The following is a 21,543-nucleotide window of genomic DNA, read 5'->3' on the forward strand; positions in this document are numbered from 1 at the left end:
TTTAACTTACTAAACACTTGATATCACAACAGCAAAGGATTATAATGCAGGGGAGCATGATCAGACTCTGTCCCTCACATGGTCTGAGCTTGAGTCCTGGCTCCAACACTTACTAGTCTTGTTACCATTCTGCAGCAACAGTTGCTTTTGCAACAATGGGACCTAAAGCAGTCACCTTGCCTTCCAGAGCTGTGTAGGCTACATCAGTGGACATGACTGTTAGATTTTTCTCTTCTGTGAAACCACAAGAGATTAAAGTAGATGGAGAAGCAACTTCAGTTTAGTTTGTGAGTCATGCTTTTGCCATGCATTAAAATGTCACTGAGGATTCCAGAGGACACATGCAGGATTCTTTGAGTTACAATTCCAGATTCCTCTTCGAGACCAATCACCCACACCTTATTCTTACCTACATTCCCCAGAAGATACCTATGGACGTTTATAGTTGTTACAAACGAGCTGCAGCTTTTCAAGGGGGCATTTTACTTTTTGTCATCATTTTCTTTCAATCATACATTTGTTAAAAAGCTCTATCGAGGTATAAACAATACACAAAGAATTGCACATATTTAACCTATACAACTGGATGATTTTGGACCAACATATGTAGCTACTTTGTACTTCTCACCATCATTTTCATCTTGACTGAGCTGCTTTCAACAGCCTATTGTTTTAAACACAATGGTGTCAAGACCTATAGCTGCCTAGAAGTCATCCTTCCCGCCCCCACCCTGAGATGAGATTCATATTTCAAGTGTGGTTTGAATTAAACTCAAATGAATTGAATCCCACACAAGTCTACACTGTGTCCACCCAACTGTTACCTGTCAGGGTGGTGATTCCCCAGGAGACTGCTAGGTGGCAGCATTACTTACAGAACAGTGTGCGGAAGGAAAAGTTTTGTGCCTAGGACAAGAGGGCTGGGGTGCCTATTACTTCAGCATTTGAGTCATTTATTTGTTTCCCTTTACAGCTCTTTAAAAAAATCTGTGAAGTTTGAGATTTTTTTTGATCAGGCTGTAACGTTAATGAAAGAGGGGAGAAAACCCCCTAAAAGTCTGCAGAAATCCAACCAATTTTGGAGTAGGTTCAACTTCGTGGCCCTGAGGTTGCAAAACCAGATTGCACACCAGCTCTCTGGCACGCAGTCACATCAGGCCCCTGCAGCATTTCCCTTTAGTATTTGTCAGTCCTCAGACCTCAGGTGCCTCCCAGGTTGTCTCACCGAGGTGCTCCGCTTCCTTTGCCAGTTTCTCCTCTTCCCCCAAGCAATCACCAAGCCCCTTACCCTGTGCATTCTCCCTAAGTAAGCTCATCTCCGCCTGGGCCTTCAGAGTCACATGTGTGTGCATGTAATATGGCATCTGATAGCCTACTGACTGGTCATTTCTTCTAAATACATACAATGCATTGTATTCCAAGACTGAACTTGGTTTCCTAAAAGTCTGCTCGACTGACAGTATTCCCAGGCTTGGTCAGTGACCATCATTCACCCATTTGCTCAAACCCCACTCAGAAGCCAGGAACTGATCTTTCACTTCTTCAACCCCTTTAATCTTCCTATCTTTTTGGTCTCCAAGCTTTGACACTTTTCATCTCTTAACTTTTTTCATGCCTCTCCAGTTTCATTACTACTTTCTATTCCTAGCCACCATTGTCTTTTTCTTTGTAAAGATTTTTTTTTTTGGATATGTTTTAATTGCACAAATTTCTGGAGTCCAATGTTTTGGTACATGTATGCATTGTGTCCTGCTCAAACCAAGGTAATTAGTATCTACATCACCTCCAATATTTAGCATTTGTGGGGAAACATTCAGAATTAATCACAGTGAGGCATCTCATTGAGTGTGGCTGTTATCAGAATGACAAAAGATAACAAGTACTGGTGAGGTTGGGGAGAAAAGCAAACTCTTGCACACTGTTGGTGGGGATGTAAATTAGTGTTAAGGAAAACAGTATGGAATTTACTCCATAATAGAACTACCATATGAGCCAGCATTTCCACTGCTGGGTATGTAGCTAAAGGAAATGAAATTATATCAAAGATACGTTCATTGCAGCATTAATCAGAACAGCCAAGATATGGAATCAACTTAGGTGTCCATCAATGAATGAAGGGATAAAGAAAATGTGGTACGCGCAGATAAGAGTGTTTTCCACAAACTTTTTGAAACCTTTTATCTCCTGATTCAATTTTCTGTGAACAGTTTCAGGCACCTCATCCCCAGTGGAATACCATTCAGCCATAAAAAGATTTGCACCATTGCCTTTCATTGGAACGACTACACTAGCTAACTACCCTCCCAGGCCCCCTCTAATCCATTTTACTTGTGACAACCAGAGCCATCTTCCTAAAACACAAAGCCTATTATGTCATCGTTCAGCTTCGAAGGCTCCCACGGTCCTTGCATGGATCAGTCCTTCCACGGATCCTGCCTTCTCTCCAACTTGGTCTGGCCTCACCTCTTGTCTCTACCCCAGTTTTCAGATACTTTGAAACAAACATTGAGGACTATTTGTAATTCCTCTGCCTTCCACTAGGGGCCTGAACTTCACAGGTGGAGCATCTTCAGGAGACTGCCATTTCACGTTCCAAAGGAATACTTCCATCCTCATCAGCAGAATCTAGATACTGTAAATGTCTTTCCTAGTGTACTCCTAACCTCCATGTATCCTCAATAGCAGCACAGTGTGGCTGGGCAATCCCTCACTTTCCTCCTGTGTAGAATGTTCCCTGCGGAGTCTCACCTGGTTGGTGTATAACGAAGAAACCACTTTCCCTGATACCCTCCAACTCCACAATATTACATCCACTTTTCCTGCTGGTTAGTATCTCCTTTGAGGCACCTTCCAGGTGTTTTTTTTAAACATCTTTTTGATGCTTTGTTATCTGAATAATCTTAAGCTGTGTTTATTGAATACATTTTTTATATCTGTATGATTCAAAGCTCTTCTCCCTTCAATATAAATGAAAGTTTTGATTCCAGAGGCTTGGCATGGATGAAAGAAACATTGTCTGATAGTTCTACATCTCACTTTCCTTCTCCCTGGCCCATGCTACTGACAGAGAAGAGTGAAGGTGAAGGCACTGTCACTCACCACCACACACCACGGATGCTGGCTGTGTGGCAGGGCTCCTTAGTTCACTGAAGACTAGTATAGCGGATGTCACTTTGCAAACTCTTCCACTCTCCTGAATCCCTAACGCAGGGACTTGCTCTCCAGCCACCCGTTTCTGGGATCCCCCTCCCTGTGTGCTCCCCTTCTCAAGGTAGAGTACAGACAAGACAGCCAAGCCTGGTCGCTGTGCAGTGCCCACTTGGCCCACAGATGACTAAAGAGTGCTTCTGGACAGTAGAAAAGCATGTGGCTTCACTGCTGCTTTTCTCTTAGCTCCTAATCTCCCTATGTCCCTTTCTCTGAGCTCAGCATCATCAAGTACACTCCCAACGCAGTGGCTTGTCAAACTTCAGAAGAGAAACAAGGAGGGGCTTCTTCAGGTACTTGTAAATCTTCCAAAGTCCTCTCATCTCTCCTAATCTCCCTGTTGCATGAGGGGTCTTAAGAGTTCCATGGAAAAATGAAATCGAAATATTTTGGGTACAAAAAATAGAGCTTGTACATTTCTTTTACCATAGTATGACTTTCCATAAGTTTTATTACTATGAACAAATTAACTATTTATAGATACAATTCTAAGAAATACCCATACTTCCCTTCCCCTTCCTCCCTCCCTCAATCTCTCCTTCCTTCCTTTTTTTCTTTAATTTTTTAAAGATTTATTTATTTGAAAGTCAGAGAAACAGAGGCGTGTGTGGGGGTCTTCCATCTGCTGGTTCACTCCTCTGATGGTTGCAACAGCTGGAGCCGAGCCGATCCGAAGCCAGGAGCTTCTTCCAGGTCTCCCACGTGGGTGCAGGGGCCCAAGGACTTGGGCCATCTTCTACTGCTTTCCCAGGCTATAGCAGAAAGCTGGATCAGAAGTGGAGCAGCCGGGACTCGAACTGGTACCCATATGGGATGCCAGCACTGCAGGCGGTGGCTCTACCTGCTAAGCCACAGCGCTGGCCCCTCTTTAATTTTTGCAATAATATAATCTCAATTTACTTCATAATCACAGGCTTAACCCACTACTAGGCATAATTTAACAAGTAAAAATGGATGCAACTGGAGATTATGCTTAGTGAAATAAGCCTGTCCCAAGAAAGCCTAGTATCATAGGTTTTATCTGATATAGGGTACTTAATATAGGATACAAATAAAACCCAATATATGAGAATGAAACTGACATTCCGTGATTTGATAATTGCTTACAGCTCTTGTCTGTATTCATGTGGAACAAGAGTCTTTCCATAAATTCTTTGAAATCCCTATGTACTGACCTGGGACCCAGTGGTGGACAGGTGCTTTCTGCTAGCCCTGCAGGAAGGTGGTTGGCTCTGGTGCCTGGATATAGAATGTGAACAGGAACAGAGCCTTTGGGCTGCCCATCCAACATCCATTTCTGCACTCATGCTTTTCTAATAGAATGTTATTTAATTTGAATATTCAACAAAGTCACATGTTTCAGATGAGGCTCTTCCAAGAACCCGATGGGGGGAAATCCTCATTGTTTTAAGCCAACTGCAAGAATTATACTTTTCTAAGGAATCAAGGTCTGAGAAAGAATTTAACTCTTATATCTGAGATAGCGTGAGAAGTGGCCTCTTCCTGCCTCTGAACACTGTCTTCAGGCAAGATCCACTCATGACGTAGGACAGTTGCAGCAATTCCAGGTGTCATGTCCAGATCTGATAAAGCTGACACATGTAGGAATTTCTTGCTAAAATAATGCAGAAAGTCTTGTTCTCTTATAATGGATTATATTCTATTTTTAATTTGGGGGATCATCTATTTTAATATCAATAATGGCTATGTCCATTTACATTGAACATTACATTACCAACAGTGTTAATTATTTTTATAAAGGAGGGAGGAATACTTATTTGAAAGGCAGATTTAGAGAGAAAATCATCCATCCATTGGTTCACTCCCAAAATGGCCACAACAGCCAGGGCTAGGTCAGGCCAGAGCCAGGAGCTTCAACTCGGTCTCCCACTTTGGTGCAGGGGCCCAAGCACTTGAGTCACCTTCTGCTGCTTTCCCAGGCACATTAGCAGGAAGCTGGATCAGAAGTGGAGCAGCTGAGACCGGAACTGGACCCATATGAGATGCTGGCATCGCAGGTGGTGGCTTAAACTGCTGCACTACAACTCTGGCCCCAAAGTGTTCCCTGTTCTCCACACCTTTGCCAACTGGTATCTTCATCTTTGATAATAATTATTCTAACAGGTGTGAAGCAATATAGAAATGGTCTTACTATTTGAGATGAACATTTTCTTTACTGTGTAGGCTATTTGAAATGCATTTTTGGTTACTTAAAACAATCAAATGAATGGATACACTTCTCGCATGTTCTGTTAGCTTTGGATCTCAGCACACTTACAGGACAACAGGAAGAATATCATAGCCTTTCCCTAAAGTTACTTATTTGAAATGTGAGTGGGTGGGGGAGGAAGGGGGGCAAGAGAAGTGTTCTATTTTCTCGTTCTCTCCCACAAATGCCCACAATATCTGAGGCTGGACTAGGCCAAAGCCAGGAGCCAGGAACTCTATCTGGGTCTCCCAGATGAGTGGTAGGGGCCCATGTACTTGAGACACCATCTGCTGCCTCCCAGGGTGTGCAGGAGCAGGAAGTTGGGTAGGAAAGAGATGGGACTCAGTCCTAGGCACTCCGATACAGGACGTGGGCATTGCCACAGTGGCTTAAGTGCTGTGCCACACGCCCACCCCATCACTGTCCTTCCTGTTACACTGCCTTCTACCCATCTCAAGGATACACAAAGGGATTTTTTGTATTTGCACAAAGTGAGGAACAAATTTGAGTATAAGAGCAAGAGGGAGTAGCATGGATTAGTTGATTCTCTATTTCTTTTAATTTATTGGAAAGTCAGTTACACAGAGAGGAGAGGCAGAGAGAGATCTTCCATCCACTGGTTCACTCCCCAGTTGGCCACAACGGTCGGAGTTGGGCCAATCCAAAGCCAGGAGCTTCTTCCGGGTCTCCCAAGAGATGCAGGGGCCCAAGGACTTGGGCCATCTTCTGCTTTCTCAGGCCATATCAGAGAGCTGGATTGGAAGTGGAGCAGCTGGGTCTCGAAATGTGCCCATATGGTATGCGGACACTGCAGGCCAGAGCATTAACCTGCTGCACCACAGCACCAGGCCCCGATTTTCCATTTCTACCCGATTTGCAGGATGGAGATCATGGGGAGAGCAGTCACGTGCAGAATCGAGAGGCTTCTGTATAGCATCTCTGGGCACAAGTGTGCAGGCTGAAGCTCAGCGATGTCCTCAGCCACAGGATGGAAAACTGAGGCGGGGGTGGGGGGTGGGCATTTTCCCCTGCTTTTCTGCAAATAAAAGTATGGCTCCAAGACTGCGAAGTCTCAGAGCAGCATCTTCAGAGAAGGCCCTGGAATTTCAGCCACAATGCACCTTGACAAGGAGGCCAGAGAGAAAAGCACCGTCTTGTTGCCCATTTTGCAGACATCAATGGGGCAGTCTTTGAGGGTGCCAGACAGAGGCTGTCCAGGTGAGGAGGCAAAGTTATGGAAGTGGAGTACTAACACCTGCGCCTGCATATATGCTCAAAGCCTGTGGCTTTCACACTTTAGTGCTGCAGTCTCCTGTGGGTCATGAACAAATACTTAACTCCTTCCTTTGTGGTTCAATTCTGTTTAGATCTGTAGGCAAACTAAATTAGTCACTGCTCTGTTCTTGCCTCCAAATGAGCAAATATTGGAGTGTCTGTTGTATGCCGGGTATTATGCAATGTACAGATAAGATGTGGCTTTTGCCCTGTGAAAGTCTGTTGAAAATTTAACACCTGTACTGCACAAAGTCTGGTTGTTGAATTCAACACACCCTGCTCCTGAGAGTAAAAGTGCAAACCAAGAATATTTTTCCTCAGGGTATCACAAGGTGGTAGCATTTTTCTAGGACATGTTTTCTTAATTATAAAGCCTAGGAGGTCTTAGTAGAGAATTCAAAAACAGAAGCTGCCCATACTAGATTAAGTGAATGGAAGTTTGGGGTCATGTCTACCGACCTTTCCCTGCCTCAGTGATGTGAAAAGGGACTTTATTGGATATAGCAACAAAAGATGTGCCGGTAAGTGTTTTATAACCGACTATCTAGAAAATAAGAAGTTCTGGCTTCTGGTAATGGCCTACGTATAGGATGTAAGGACTCCAGCCATGGCCAGTTGCAAGCTATCAGAGTGAGGTCATCGGATGTGGAATTGAGGAAGACTCACAACCTCTGGCCCTCACTGGGGTCAGCACCAGCATCCCACTGGGCCTGCCCAGCAGCTGATCAGCAGATGCAGATCAGCACCCTTGGGGTTTCAGGCGAAGTGTTTTCTTCTGTGTATTGATGTCCGTCTTAGCAGAGGCCTGAGCAGGCTGTGCTGCTGTCTGTAAGTGGACGGCCAGAGAGAAGCTGTCAAGCTATGCCCGCCAGCTCTGATGACTAAGCTGATAACAGACTGTTGATTCATCAGTGCAATCCCTGAGCAGAGCCTCGTCCCCGTAGCTTTATTGCTGTGCTTGGGTGTAGGAGAGTCTGATTTTCCAGTGACCTCTTGCTCCAGAGCAACGATGCTGCCCTGGCTTTGCCCTGGACCCAAGGCGCCTCGAGGTGGCTGTGCAGACCCAGGTGTCCAGGGCAGAGGGAGAGGCTGGGCTTCTGCGAGTCTGAAGTCTGTTGTCTGAGCTCACCCCTCTCCTCCTCTTCATGACTCACTCTGGTACACTCTGGAATTACATATGCATGACTCAAGGTTAGATCTGACTCAAAATCCAGGGTTGTTGTTTCAATCATGCTGGGAGCTCCCAGCGTCTGCACTTACAGTGAATATTGACAAGGGGCAGATGTGACTTCTGTAGGCAGAACAGCTTCGTGTGCCATGACATGATATTCATGGTGTTCAGAGTGGATTCCTCATCACCCAGCAGACATTTTGTTGGGCTCCGAAAGTGGCACCACCCTAGATGACTCCTGAGCCCAATGCACTCTGGGATGTATTCCTGATAACCGTCAGACACACATTTGTCCTCTCCACACCCAAGCAGCCCTGTCTGTCCCCACCTCTGGGGTAGTAGAGACAGACACCTCTGGGGTCTGTCCCCACCTCTGGGGAGGGTAGTGCCCTCCCCTCCCATCTGTTTATGATGGAGCCTTGTGCCTAACCAGGACCACCACTGTGGTACAAGCTGCTCTGTACAGGAGTGGTCTGGTCTTCAAGCACACTAAGATTTTCACTGGAATCAACAGGTCTAGATTTGGGAGCTCATTTTCTTTAAAAAAAATTTTTATTTGAAAGGTAGAGCTACAGACAGTGAGAGGGAAAGACAGAAAGGCCTTCTGTCCATTGGTTCACTCCCCAAATGGCTGCAGTGGCTGGAGCTGCACTGATTTGAAGCCAAGAGGCAGGAGCTTCTTCCTGGTCTCCCATGTGGGTACAGGGGCCCAAGGACCTGGACCACCTTCTACTGCTTTCCCAGGCCACAGCAGAGAGCTGGATTGGAAGAGGAGCAGCCAGGACTAGAACCAGCACCCATAGAGGATGCCAGCACCAGAGGCAGAGGATTAACTTATTGCGCCACCGTGCCAGCCTGAGAGCTCATTCTTAAATTGAACACTTATACTCCAAGCTCCAAATTTTCTCATCCACAAGAAGGCTGTAATACTTGTCTACACAGGGATACTCTGAGATATTATGTGTTTATAGAATGTAAAATGATTTTGAAATTTTTAATGATTTGAGGGGCAGAGAGAGGCAGAGAGAGGCAGTCTTCCATCTACTGGTTCACTTCCCAGATGGCTGCAAATGGCCAGATCTGTGATGATCCGAAGCCAGAAGCTTCCTTCCAGTCTCCCACGTGGATGCAGGGTCCCAAGGACTTGGGCCATCTTCCTCTACTTTCCCAGGACCTAGCACAGAGCTGGATCAGTGGTGGAGCAGCTGGGACTTAAGCCAATGCCTACATGGGATGCTGGCACTGCATGCAGCAACTGTACCTGCTATGCTGCAGTGCCAGCCCCAATGATTTTGAAATTTAAGGTAGTTTTTCCGCTCTCTCATTGCTCCATTTATGCAATTTCATTAACTTTCTTTCCCGAGGTCAACTTCCTCAAAGCCTCATGAACTAATTGACTTTGCTTGGAAGGCTAGGTCTCTAGGGGTTGTCCATTCATTCACTGTTAGGGCTCCAGTGAGAAACCTAGGATTTTGATATGACACCCAGCAGAGACAGATGTGGGAGATGGTATGACGCCCTGATTATCGCTCTCATTGCGATTTGGAGGCGATTCTTCTCTTTCAAGCCTATTAGCTTTTGTAGTTTTTAATGAGAAACTCATCAGCAAGTGATTCCTTGTAGCCACAATAAGGGAAATGGAGCAGGCTTTCAGTTTCTACAGATCTCCTGTGGTCAAGAATTCCTTACCTTGTTCATCAGAAGCAGTGGACAAAGGACAAGAGTTGGGGGGCCAGTGCTGTGGTGTAGCAGGTAATGCCACTGCCTGCAACGTTGGCATCCCATACAGGTGCTGATTCAAATCCTGACTGCTTCACTTACATCTAGCTCCTTGATAATGTGCCTAGGAAAGCAGTGGAAGATGGTCCAAGTGCTTGGGCCCCTGTTCCCACATGGGAGACCCAGATGAAGCTCCTGGCTTTGGCCTAGCCTACCCCTACTCTTTCAGCAGTTTGGGGAGTGGACCAGAGGATGGAAGGTATCTCTTGGTCACCCCCCACCCATAACTGTGCCTTCCAAATGAGAGTATATATTTTTAAAGGAAAAGAGCTGCCCGAGACCACTTGAAGTCCAAGGGACAATTGAAAAAGCAGAGCTTCAGGACACCTATATACAAGCATATATTCTTGCATCCACGCCAGTGTTAGAGTATTACTGTACTCATACTATAGACTCATGTGTATGGCTGGTGTCATATTAGAAGTGTAGAAAGCATCATAATCCCCTAGAAAGCTTATTAAACATGCAACTTCCCTAGTCCAAACCCAGAAGTTCTGGTTCTGTAATTTGGACTCTGGAACCCACAGGTGTACAAGTGTCCCAAGTGGTCCTGATGCTGACAGGACCCAGGCCACACTTGGCACTGCCTTGCACTGGCTTCACATCTGTGCCATTCATCACCATGTCCCTCATGTCATCAAGTGCCTGGCACTTGCTGTGCACCAAGTATCCACTGAGTGACAGACTTTGGAATCAGGACACTCAGATGTGAGAGCTCATTCTCCTGTAGCTGATCACTTAAACTCTTAAGTGATGCAAATTCTCTCACCTACACAGGGTTCTAGGATGTCAGCAACAGAGAAACAGTAACACCCAAAACAAATCTACCTTGGAGCAGAAGACAAGTGGATCATTACCATATGATCTGGCAATCCCACTTCTAGGTTCACAAAGGATTTGAAATGAGTATGTTGAAGAGGTGTCTGCTCCCTCCTGCTCATTGAGGCATTATTCACAGTAACTGTTGAGTAAAAGCGTACATCGACAAATGAATGGATAAATAATTGTGGCATATGTACCCAATGGAATACTATTCAGCCTTAGAAAAGGAAATTTTGCCAATTGTGACCACATGGATGAAGCTGGAGGATATTGTGCTAAGTGAAACAAGCCAGGTACAGAAAGAAATTCCAGGTTTGTAAATAAACTCATAGAAGTAGGGAGTAGAATAGGTACCAGTCACTGCAGGGTAGATGGAAAGGGAGATACCGGTCAAAGGGTACAAACTTTCGGTTAGACAGGAAGAATAAATGATACATTTAACTTGCTCCAGTCATCTTGAGTTGTGCACATGCAACATCACAATATGCTCTGTAATTATGAGTATAATCTGAATATGTGATTAAGAATTTTTAAAAAGACTGAAAGGACAAGAGACAGCTCGTGGAATCCATGGGAAGATTGCAAAAGCTGGGCCACACTAAGATCTTGTCACAGAGCAGTCTAGTTACGTCACAGACTTTGAATCACTCAAGATGCAAAGTTCCCAGCGAGAGCACTGAGCGAGCAGTCCTGGGTCTGGCAGGGCCCCATTGCAGCTCCCGCAGTAGAAATGGGGCCCTGCCGTTTTTCAAGACTCACACAACAGGAGCTTTCTCCAACACAAGAAGTTTTGAGTGTTGGGAAGTGAAATGTATGTTGCATTATGAGGTCCAATTTAATGGAGATATTCATAGAAGCTAGTAACTGACCAACAAGTGGCAGAGGTGGGACTTTGTCAGACCTTTCTTTCCTCTCTCTGCTATGCTAAGGTGAATGGTAGGAGAAGGCAGCTCGTCTTACAAGGTGTGGAGTAATGCTTAACATGCCATCTCTGGTCACAAAGCACAATGACCAGGCCTCAGCTGGGACTTGCAGAGAATCGCCCATGTGCCCAACTTATCGGATTCTATCACAGGCCTCCGTCACAGAACTGGCATGTGGCATCCTCCAGGAGAGGCTAACTTGTGGGTTACAGTCTGGCCAACAGACCTTATCATGCTGTTCACTTTTTTTTTTTTTTTTGACAGGCAGAGTGGACAGTGAGAGAGAGAGACAGAGAGAAAGGTCTTCCTTTGCCGTTGGTTCACCCTCCAATGGCCGCCGTGGCCAGCGCGCTGCGGCCGGCGCACTGCGCTGATCCGATGGCAAGAGCCAGGTACTTAAATACAGGAGCAGAAGGCATTACAGTGCTGTTTGTTAGGCCTTTAAGAGGTGGGTCTATGATCAATACTTTGATACTATGGTCTGTTTTACTGAATCCTTATGCCATGTGATTCTTCTTAAAGTCATTTATTACAAAAAGGAATGATACTTGCCATAGCTGAAACTACAAGGAGTTTGGACTTCCCGTAAATTGCCGCTGTGAATCCCCCACAGCCACCGGCTTCTGTGAAGTGGGACGGTAACTGGAATAAGCACTTTTGACCTTGGCTCACATATTGCTGTTTGAAGGGAAAGAGTTTACCTTGGGGGGCTTCTTTTCCCCAATGGAAACCAGTCTCTAAAGACAGAAGAGAGGCTATCTGAAACAACTTTTCTGACATGTAGTAGGTGGTTAGCAACTTATAGATTTGTGATGTCATTCTCTTCTGAATTAAAAATATATCTTACCCTCTCCTGGAGTGGCTCAGCACAAAGCTCTCTGACTACCTTGGGACTCCCCTGCTGACAGAGACCTCAATTGTCTGCTAATACCACAATCAGATATTTATAGAGCATTTATATGGCCCATGCACATTGGGCGTATGTTAGATGTGAGTGTGGGGGATGTATTTGTAGGTATTTGGAAGAATAAGAAAATGCAAAGTTACTGTTCTAGTGGAAGCACAGGCAGGGTACATTTGTGTGTTGTCTGTCAAATGGAATGGACCTCTTTCTCACTTCCTGTGTAATTGATTGGGAAGCAAGACTAGCCTGCTTCAGCCAGCGGAACACATGAGCACCCTTCAAAAAGTCTCTCCGTGACTCCGCGAAGGCACTCAATCCTCTCAAACCTGTGCCAGATGCCAAGAACTTGGTGTTCAGCCCTACTGGGGCCAGCACGCAAACCAATAAAACTTCGGGAAGTTTCCTTCTCCTCATCAAACCAAGAACTTCCGTAAATTACCAAACGTGTGTGTTGTATAACAATCTGTAGCTTTCCAGCCACATAAGCCTGGAATAGACACTTAGACTGAAAATAGAAGTGGCTCAGGGGAAATTGCTTCAGCCACAGGGGATGTAATTTTCATTTCTGGTAGCTGTAAAAGGGAACTTTGTAACCAAGTCTTCCTGGCTTTGGTTTACCTACTTATCTCCATTGAGTGCTTTTAACAGGAGGGCGCAGTGATTGCTATGACAATCATATGACAGTTCATTCTTGTTTATCTGCATCTGAGAAGGGGTTGTTGGGATAGTCTATGCAGTTAATCCAGGAAGATGCTTGGAAGAAGCAGATGCATGAGAATGGATCAAGTTAATGAAGACAGAGAGTCACATCATAGGCCAGAGAGATCTGAATGTTTGAAGAACAGAAAGCCAGTCATGTAGTTTTGAAGAGAAACTTCCCTGATGACAGACACATGCAAATGACAAAATGCTAGTTTTTCAGTGCAACTCCAGTTTGCTCTTTTGGCTGGCACGAGCATTGTCAGCCAAATGCAATCAACCTGGCTTAGCAGACTGCAGAAGGAAGCAGCACTGATCCCAACTCCCCACAACAGTGATTCTCAGGCGGGCAGTGGCTGTGGCACCAGAATCCCTGGGCATCCTGACCAATCTCCTTCTCTACCCACCCTAATCATAGTGGACCATTCTTCCCAACTGTAGTTTTGTATCTTGTGTGTGTGGGGGGGGGTATGAAACAGAATGAAGTTCATATGCAAATTCACAATAGCTTTGATTGCTCACTACAACTTTTTCTATGATAGTAGAAATAAAGGGAACAGCCCTTCTGGAAAATTCAGGTGGCTGTCATATTTAGTGGAAGAGATAGTTTTTATGTATCCTTTGTATGTTCAGGAAAAAAAATGAGATCATGCAAAGGAAGCAAGATACAAATCTTTTGGCCACAGATACTTGTGCCCTACATGTCCCAAAGATCTTTTTATTTATTTGAAAGAGTTACAGATAGAAGTAGAGACAGAGAGGGGTTTTCCATCCACTGGTTCACTCCCCAAATGGCCACAATGACTGCAGCTGAGCTGGAGCCAGTAGCTTCTTCTGGCTCACCCACAGAGGTACAGGGGCCCAAGGACTTGGGCCATCCTCTGCTGCTTTCCCATGGGCATTAACAGGGAGCTGCATCAGAGGTGGAGCAGCCAGGACTCGATCCAGTGCCCACTGGGGATGCCAGTGCTGCAGGCCGGGGGTTTAACCCACTGCATTGGCCTGTCACATGCTCCACCCCCTCCAAAACGGGCCTTTAAAGACTGCCAATGAGACAGAGTAGATGAGAACATGCATCTCTTGAAAGCAAGAGACAAGGAAACATTGGTGACTAATGCTGATCGGAGTTCAGAGTTCATGCACCCGTGACGGCTGCCTCTGCCGTGCAGTTCCTTCCGCCACAATGAACAAGAGTTGTTCCTGGCTCAAGCCAGTCTACACACCGTCATTCCCTTAGGTGACCCTGTTTCCCAGTCCAAGGTACCAGGTAGTTTCGTGCTCATTGTCCTTACAAATGATCACTTGATAAGGAGCATCAGAGAACCAAAGAGAGACCTGGGCTTGAACGCTGGCTCTGTCGATTTGTTTCATGGCCTTGGGTGTGTAACCTGTTTCTTAAGCCTTAGTTTTCCAATACTTGAAGTGATAGGGGTAGACATTGTGGTACAGGTTTAGCTGCCACTTCAAATGCCCATATTTCACATCAGAGTGCCTGGGATAGAGTCCTGGCTTCTCCGCTTCCAATCCAGCTTCCTGCTAATGCTCCTGGGAGGCAACAGATGATGGCCCAAGTACTTGGGTTCCTGCTACCCCTGTGGGAGACCTGAATGGAGCTCCTGGCTTCAAGCTTGTCCAGCCCTAGCCATTGTGGCCATCTGGGGAGTGAACCAGCAGATAGAAATCCCTCATGACTTGAATAGCCCTTGTCTTGACTGTTGAACAGTTTTTTCTTCTTAATGGAGAACAGGACTGGGAATGGGAGAGGGAAGAGGTGGTTGTGTGGAAGTGGAGGAGTGGGAGAGTGGGTATGGTGGGAAGAATCACTATATTCTTAAAGTTGTACTTATGAAATTTGTACTCATTAAATCAAAGATTTCTTTGGGAAAAAATCTGCATTTCAAATAAGTCTCAAAAAATAAAATGAAAGCCAATGGAGAACTAAAGATAAAGTAGGAGAAATATTTGAGGCAGGGCCCAACATACAGTGAGAAGTGACTCAATGGTGATTGTCAGCCTTTGTGAAGGATCCAGTTAAACTCATCTCTGCTTTTACCACCATCGTACCCACTACCTCTACCACCACTGCCTTCACCCCTAGGGTTTTTATTTTGCAGTGTGTCTCCTTCGCTTGGCTGTGAGCTGCTTGTGGGAAGTGAGCAAACATTCTGGCTTCCTGTTCTTCATACTGTACCCAGCACATTGTGTACACTCAGTGGCAGTTTGCCCAGTCTCCATGGCTGCCCTGCTGACTGAACGAGCAGAGGGCATGGGGAGAAGGGAAACTAGAGATCTTTGCAAATCGAGAGGAATGCTCTCAGCTAGCACCCCTTTCTTGTTCTCACAGCTTCAGCAAGACAGACACCAGACTTACCGGATTGTGTTCAGAGACCTGGTGACCAGTTAACCAACAGGAAGTCTGGGCAGGGAAGCTTCTTTCAAGTTTCAATACCAGCTCCCGAATTAGGGGTGACTGAGCAGCAGCGGAGGCCCAGTGCGGCTTCCCCTTCTCTGTCACCAGCTGAGGACGACAGAGTACCCCCCCCCCCCCCCCCCCCCGCCACACACACCTCGCAGCACCTCCTACTGCCACCGGCTCCACTGTCTCTAGGCAGGAGCTGTGGTGTCAAGCTAGACTTCACTTCCACCCAAGTTCTGATCGCCCTCTGGCTTCTTTGCTTCTCTGGACCTCAACCTTTGCAGTGAACTTTCTACTATGCGGCAGAGTTATCCCCCAAAGTGCACTAGGCCACCCCAAGCTTACATGAAGTAAGTGTCTCAGCCCTTCACTTCGATTTTCCTGGATTCAGTGGAAAAACTAACTCTCTAGAAGTCTATCAAAGGATATTAGGTCCTCACTGCTGCAGACTCTGTACTGACTATGGTGACCAGCACTCCAAACACAGAGGCGATGCCTACATCTCTCACCCTCGGCACTTGCCTTTTTTTTTAATTAAAAGGTAAGTTTATTGTGGTGCCAAAAAAGTTGAAATCCATACAAAGATTTTTCATTATGTGTTTGCCATGAAATTTTTAAAGCTATTCTTAGAAAAATTTTAATTAGCTTTTAGCAGTGTGGTTTGCAGATACAATTCTAAGGACACAATGATAGTCCCTCCCTCCCTTCTCCTCTCCCTCCCTTTAGTTTTTGAAATGACATTTTAAATTTATACTAGTTAAAAGATTTAATACTTCATCAAGTAATAAGCTTAACAAATAAGAAGGCCCTAGTTTAGTGGGAATATAGACAATGTCTATAAACAATCTTTACTTCTTTTGCTTTTAAATTTTAGCTCCCACATATAAGGGGGAACACATGGTGTTTTCTTTCTGGATCCAGCTTATTTTTTTATTATTTATTTTTTGACAGGCAGAGTGGACAGAGAGAGAGAGAGAGACAGAGAGAAAGGTCTTCCTTTGCCGTTGGTTCACCCTCCAGTGGCCGCTGCGGCTGGCACGCTGCAGCCGGCGCACTGCACTGATGCGATGGCAGGAGCCAGGTGCTTATCCTGGTCTCCCGTGGGGTGCAGGGCCCAAGCACTTGGGCCATCCTCCACTGCACTCCCTGGCCACAGCAGAGAGCTGGCCTGGAAGAGGGGCAACCGGGACAGAATCTGGTGCCCTGACCGGGACTAGAACCCAGTGTGCCGGTGCTGCAAGGCAGATTAGCCTAGTGAGCCGAGTCACGGGCCTGGATCCAGCTTATTTCACTCAACACGATGTCCTCCTGTTGTGTCCATTCTGCTGAAAATGGTAGAATTTCATCCTTTATAGTGAATAATATTCCATTGTGTATATATACCACTTTTTTATCCAAGCATCTGATGGACATTTTAGTTGATTCCATATTTTGGCTATTGTAAACAGCGCTGCTATAAACATGGTGGTGCAGGTGTCTCTTTGATACAATGTGTTCATGTCTTTTGAGTATATACCCAGTTAGTGGGATTGCTGGATCCTATGACCAGTCTGTTTCTAGTTTTTAGAAATCTTTTAATACAAATTTCATAGATGCAGCTTTTGGGTTATAGTGGTTCTTCCCCCTACATCTGCCCTCCCACCCCATATCCTACTCCCACTCCCATCCTATTCATTAAGATTTTTTTTCCTTTTTTTATTTTTTTAAACTTTTATTTAATGAATATAAATTTCCAAAGTACAGCTTATGGATTACAATGGCTTCCCCACCATAATGTCCCTCCAACCCGCAACCCTACCCTTTCCCACTCCCTCTCCCCTTCCATTCACATCAAGATTCATTTTCGATTCTCTTTATATACAGAAGATCAGTTTAGCATACATTAAGTAAAGATTTCAACAGTTTGCTCCCACACAGAAACAAAGTGAAAAATACTGTTTGAGTACTAGTTATAGCATTAAATCTCAATGTACAGCACACTAAGGACAAAGATCCTACATGAGGAGTAAGTGCACAGTGACTCCTGTTGTTGACTTAACAAATTGACACTCTTGTTTATGGCATCAGTAATTACCCTAGGCTCTTGTCATGAGCTGCCAAGGCTATGGAAGCCCCCTGAGTTCACTGACTCTGATCATATTTAGACAAGGCCATGGTCAAAGTGGAAGTTCTCTCCTCCCTTCAGAGAAAGGTACCTCCTCCTTTGATGACCCATTCTTTCCACTGGAATCTCACTCGCGGAGATCTTTTTTAGTTTTTTTTTTTTCCCCCAGAGTGCTTGGCTTTCCATGCCTGAAATACTCTCATGGGCTTTTCAGCCGGATCTGCATGCCTTAAGGGCTGATTCTGAGGCCAGAGTGCTATTTAGGACATCTGCCATTCTATGGGTCTGCTGTGTATCTCACTTCCCATGTTGGATCATTCTCTCCCTTTTTGATTCTATCAGCTAGTATTTGCAGACACTATTCTTGTTTATGTGATCCCTTTGGTTCTTAGTCCTATCATTATGATCAATTGTGAACAGAAATTGATCACTGGGACTAGTGAGATGGCATTGGTACATGCCACCTTGATGGGATTGATTTGGAATCCCCTGGTATGTTTCTAACTCTACTGTTTGAGGTAAGTCAGCTTGAGCATGTCCAGAATTGCACATCTCTTCCCTCTCTTATTCCCACTCTTACATTTAACAGCGATCAAGCTGTCTGCACATTAATGTTTATTGCAGCTCAATTCACAATAGCTAAGACCTGGAACCAACCCAAATGCCCATCAACAGTAGACTGGATAAAGAAATTATGGGACACGTACTCTATAGAATACTATACAGCAGTCAAAAACAACGAAACCCGGTCATTTGCAACAAGATGGAGGAATTTGGAAAACATCATGCTGAGTGAATTAAGCCAGTCCCAAAGGGACAAATATCATATGTTCTCCCTGATTCGCAACAACTAACTGAGCACCAAAGGGGAAACTTGAAGTGAAATGGACACTATGAGAAACAGTGACTTGATCAGCTCTTGTCCTGACGGTTGATGTACAATGTAATACTTTTTAGTTTTTTTGTTCTAGTACCATTGGTTGAACTCTGTAATTAACACACAATTATTCTTAGGTGTTTAAATTTTAACTGAAAAGTGATCCCTGTTAGGAATTTGGAAAACATTATGTTGAGTGAAATAAGCCAATACCAAAGGGACAAATACCACTTGTTCTCCTTGATAGGTGACAACTAACCGAGCACCAAAAAGGAAACCTGTTAAAGTGAAATGAACACTATGAGAAACGGTGACTTGATTAGCCCTCTTGCAATTGGTAATTTATTAGATGTAAAAACATTTTTGTAGCTCTATGTGATGGTTTCTCATTCAACAGAATGGGGCCCATCCTCTGGGAAGCACTAGGTATGTGCTGACTTCAGAATGTTTATCTATAGGTGTAGATAAACTACACTTTCCAAAGCACCTTCTCAAATATTTTGAGGCATTCAAAGCACACAGAGCCAGTTGTTTTTACCATTTTATCATGAAAGCACAGTTTAGGCAGGTATCATTCCAGAGAGCATGGTCACTAATATTGCACACTGATTAGTTTAAGCCACAGATTTTTGTTGTCCATTGGAAGATGCAGCATTTCTCTCCTGGACACAAGCACTTGAATGGAATTGGTCTGACACTCCACAGCCCAGAGCCATTGAAGGCTCTCTGCCATCAGGACCGAGGGCTCTGTTAAGGAGACTGCATAGTCCTCGTTTCCATGTGTATTGGAGGGAAAGCTCACGAACTGTGCCTGAGGATGTTTGCCAGCTTCCTGCATAGCGAATGGCAGCCAATGGCAGCCAATGGCATCAGGACCAAATGCTCTGCAGACATGAGATGTTCAGGATTTGAGTCAACAGTTTTGAAACATCTTCCCCTTAACTTAAAATTCCCAACTTAATCATCCAAGTCCCCTTGCTCCTGACCAACCCCCTCCCAGACGGAGATTTTAAGCACCCAAATCCCAAGACCTAGATTTTGACTCAAAGGCGGCTTCCTCCAAGTTTTGAAGCCAGGTTTCAGGGAAAGGCTTGGATTAAGCCTCTTTTCCACAGCCTGAGAGAAGACAGTGGGTGCAGTGTGTGGCTTGGGGTCCCCCCAGAAAAGCTGGAAAATGATCATGAGCAACTGGAGACAGGGGGTACCAGCCAGTTGCACTCTCTCACTGAAGACTTTGGAAAAGGAATAATCTTGAGAGCAGGTAATGGGTTCTATACAAGTTATAATTGTCTTAAAGACAGCTGTAGGTTTGGGCTATTTGAACTTGGCATGCTTGGATTATAATACCAAGTGGTATCTCCTTACTTTTGCCATTATGTGAGACCCAGAGGAAAGCAAGGCCAGAGTTCCCAACTTGTCTCCTGGCACTGACCTGAGGGGTAGGAGTCCGGCTGGAGGTGCCAGCTCCTCTGGGGCAGTTCCTTCCTGACCTTAGCTCTGGATGTTCCAAGCTAAAGAACCGGCTCCTCCTCCGCTCTCAATGGATTGACATTCCTGTGCTGTAGGAAGTCTAATCCATGGCTACTGTTCAGTGTCTCCAAACTGCTACACACACTGAGTACAATTCAGAACTTCAGAAGGCTTTGAAACAGTCTGGAATAATTTTACTTGCTGTCTCATGAGACTATTTGGGTTTCAGATAGCAAGAAAAGTACCAAGTTTTATACTCCTTGTACATTGGAACAATGTAATTCTCATTTTGCCTTTAAAAATCTTCCCCTTGCCCCAGTCTCCCTGAATGTATTCATACTTCACTACGGCATGTATATTTCCATTGCAATATGCCACTATTCTGAAATTATAGGCTTTGAGAATATCTGATTGTTACTTAGATTGACACAACCATCAGCTCCTATCTATTGACTTACTAACTGGCCAGTTCTGGCACCAATTCTCCACGATGCAGGAGATTTAAAAACTTTAAACGAAAGCATTAGGGTGATCATATCTTCTTGCTTTGTGTTTTCAAAGGCTTTAGGATAACCAACAGAACTCACCATGTCGTCGAAATCCTTCCTAATCTTTCTAGCCTCATCCTGTGCCTCTCCCCTGGTGTATTCCTAGTCCCTTTGTCGTACCGCCCACATGCATTTTTTCTTTCTGCCTGGAATTCTCTTCCTTCTCTGCTCCCCCTGCTTTCTATGACAAGGGAAGCAAAGCATGAAGAGAGACTGCATGGACCAGCCTAACTTCCCCAGGAGTATCCTGAGGTGCAGCCGCCCATCTACGCTCAGTCATCTTCCCTGGTCGTTGTGTGGTCTCTAAGGACCACGCTCTCTCTTTTGGATGTCTGTCCAGATGGTGACTGCACATGTGTCCAGCACTCCACTGGATGAGGAAGTCCATGAGGACAGGCGTTTTGTTTGTCCACGGGGCCTAGCTTTGCTGTTTATTGAATGAGTGGCCAACTACAGTGCATACAGCAAGGAGTTTGGTCCTTGAGGAAGAGCTGCAAAATGGCAGATGAGTTCTGCCCAAGGAAAGTCAAATAAAACCCACTTTCTACAGGTTTTAAGTCACTATGTTAGGGGAATACAATGATATATATTTTCTTTGCAATTTTTCTGCCTGGAGATACAGAAAAATCAAAGTGTTAAGGAAACAGATTTGAGAAAATGGTGTGAGGTTTAATGATGTTTAGTGACCTTTAACAGAAGGGTTTCAGAAGTGTAATGGAAGCCAAGATTCTAAGTAGTTCAGGAGGAGGTAAAGAAATGGCAGTCAAAGTAGATGGCACCTGGCCAGTCTGTGGGTGAAAGTGGATGGGAAAGGTCACACAGCTGACTCGAGAAAGCAGAATCAGGTCATTTAGCTGAGTGAAAACGTAGTGACAGACCAGAGAACACCTACAGGCTGAAGGAAAAGAAGGTGGGGAGTGACTGGAAAAGGGACTTTAGAAAGGTTTTGGAAAATGCAAATAAATGTTTACTTTGGTTCAAACATTTTTGAAATCCATACATAGTTATTCATAATGCACATTTCCATCAATGTTTAAAAGCTTATTTTTATGCGAATCAATTTAGAAATTTTCAAAATTTGAGTTTATTTAAAGTGGGGAGAGAGACAGTTTCCACCTCCTGGTTCACTCCCCAAATGC

The sequence above is a fragment of the Oryctolagus cuniculus genome, chromosome 8, assembly GCF_964237555.1.
Source record: "Oryctolagus cuniculus chromosome 8, mOryCun1.1, whole genome shotgun sequence".
NCBI classification, from domain to species: Eukaryota; Metazoa; Chordata; class Mammalia; order Lagomorpha; family Leporidae; genus Oryctolagus; species Oryctolagus cuniculus.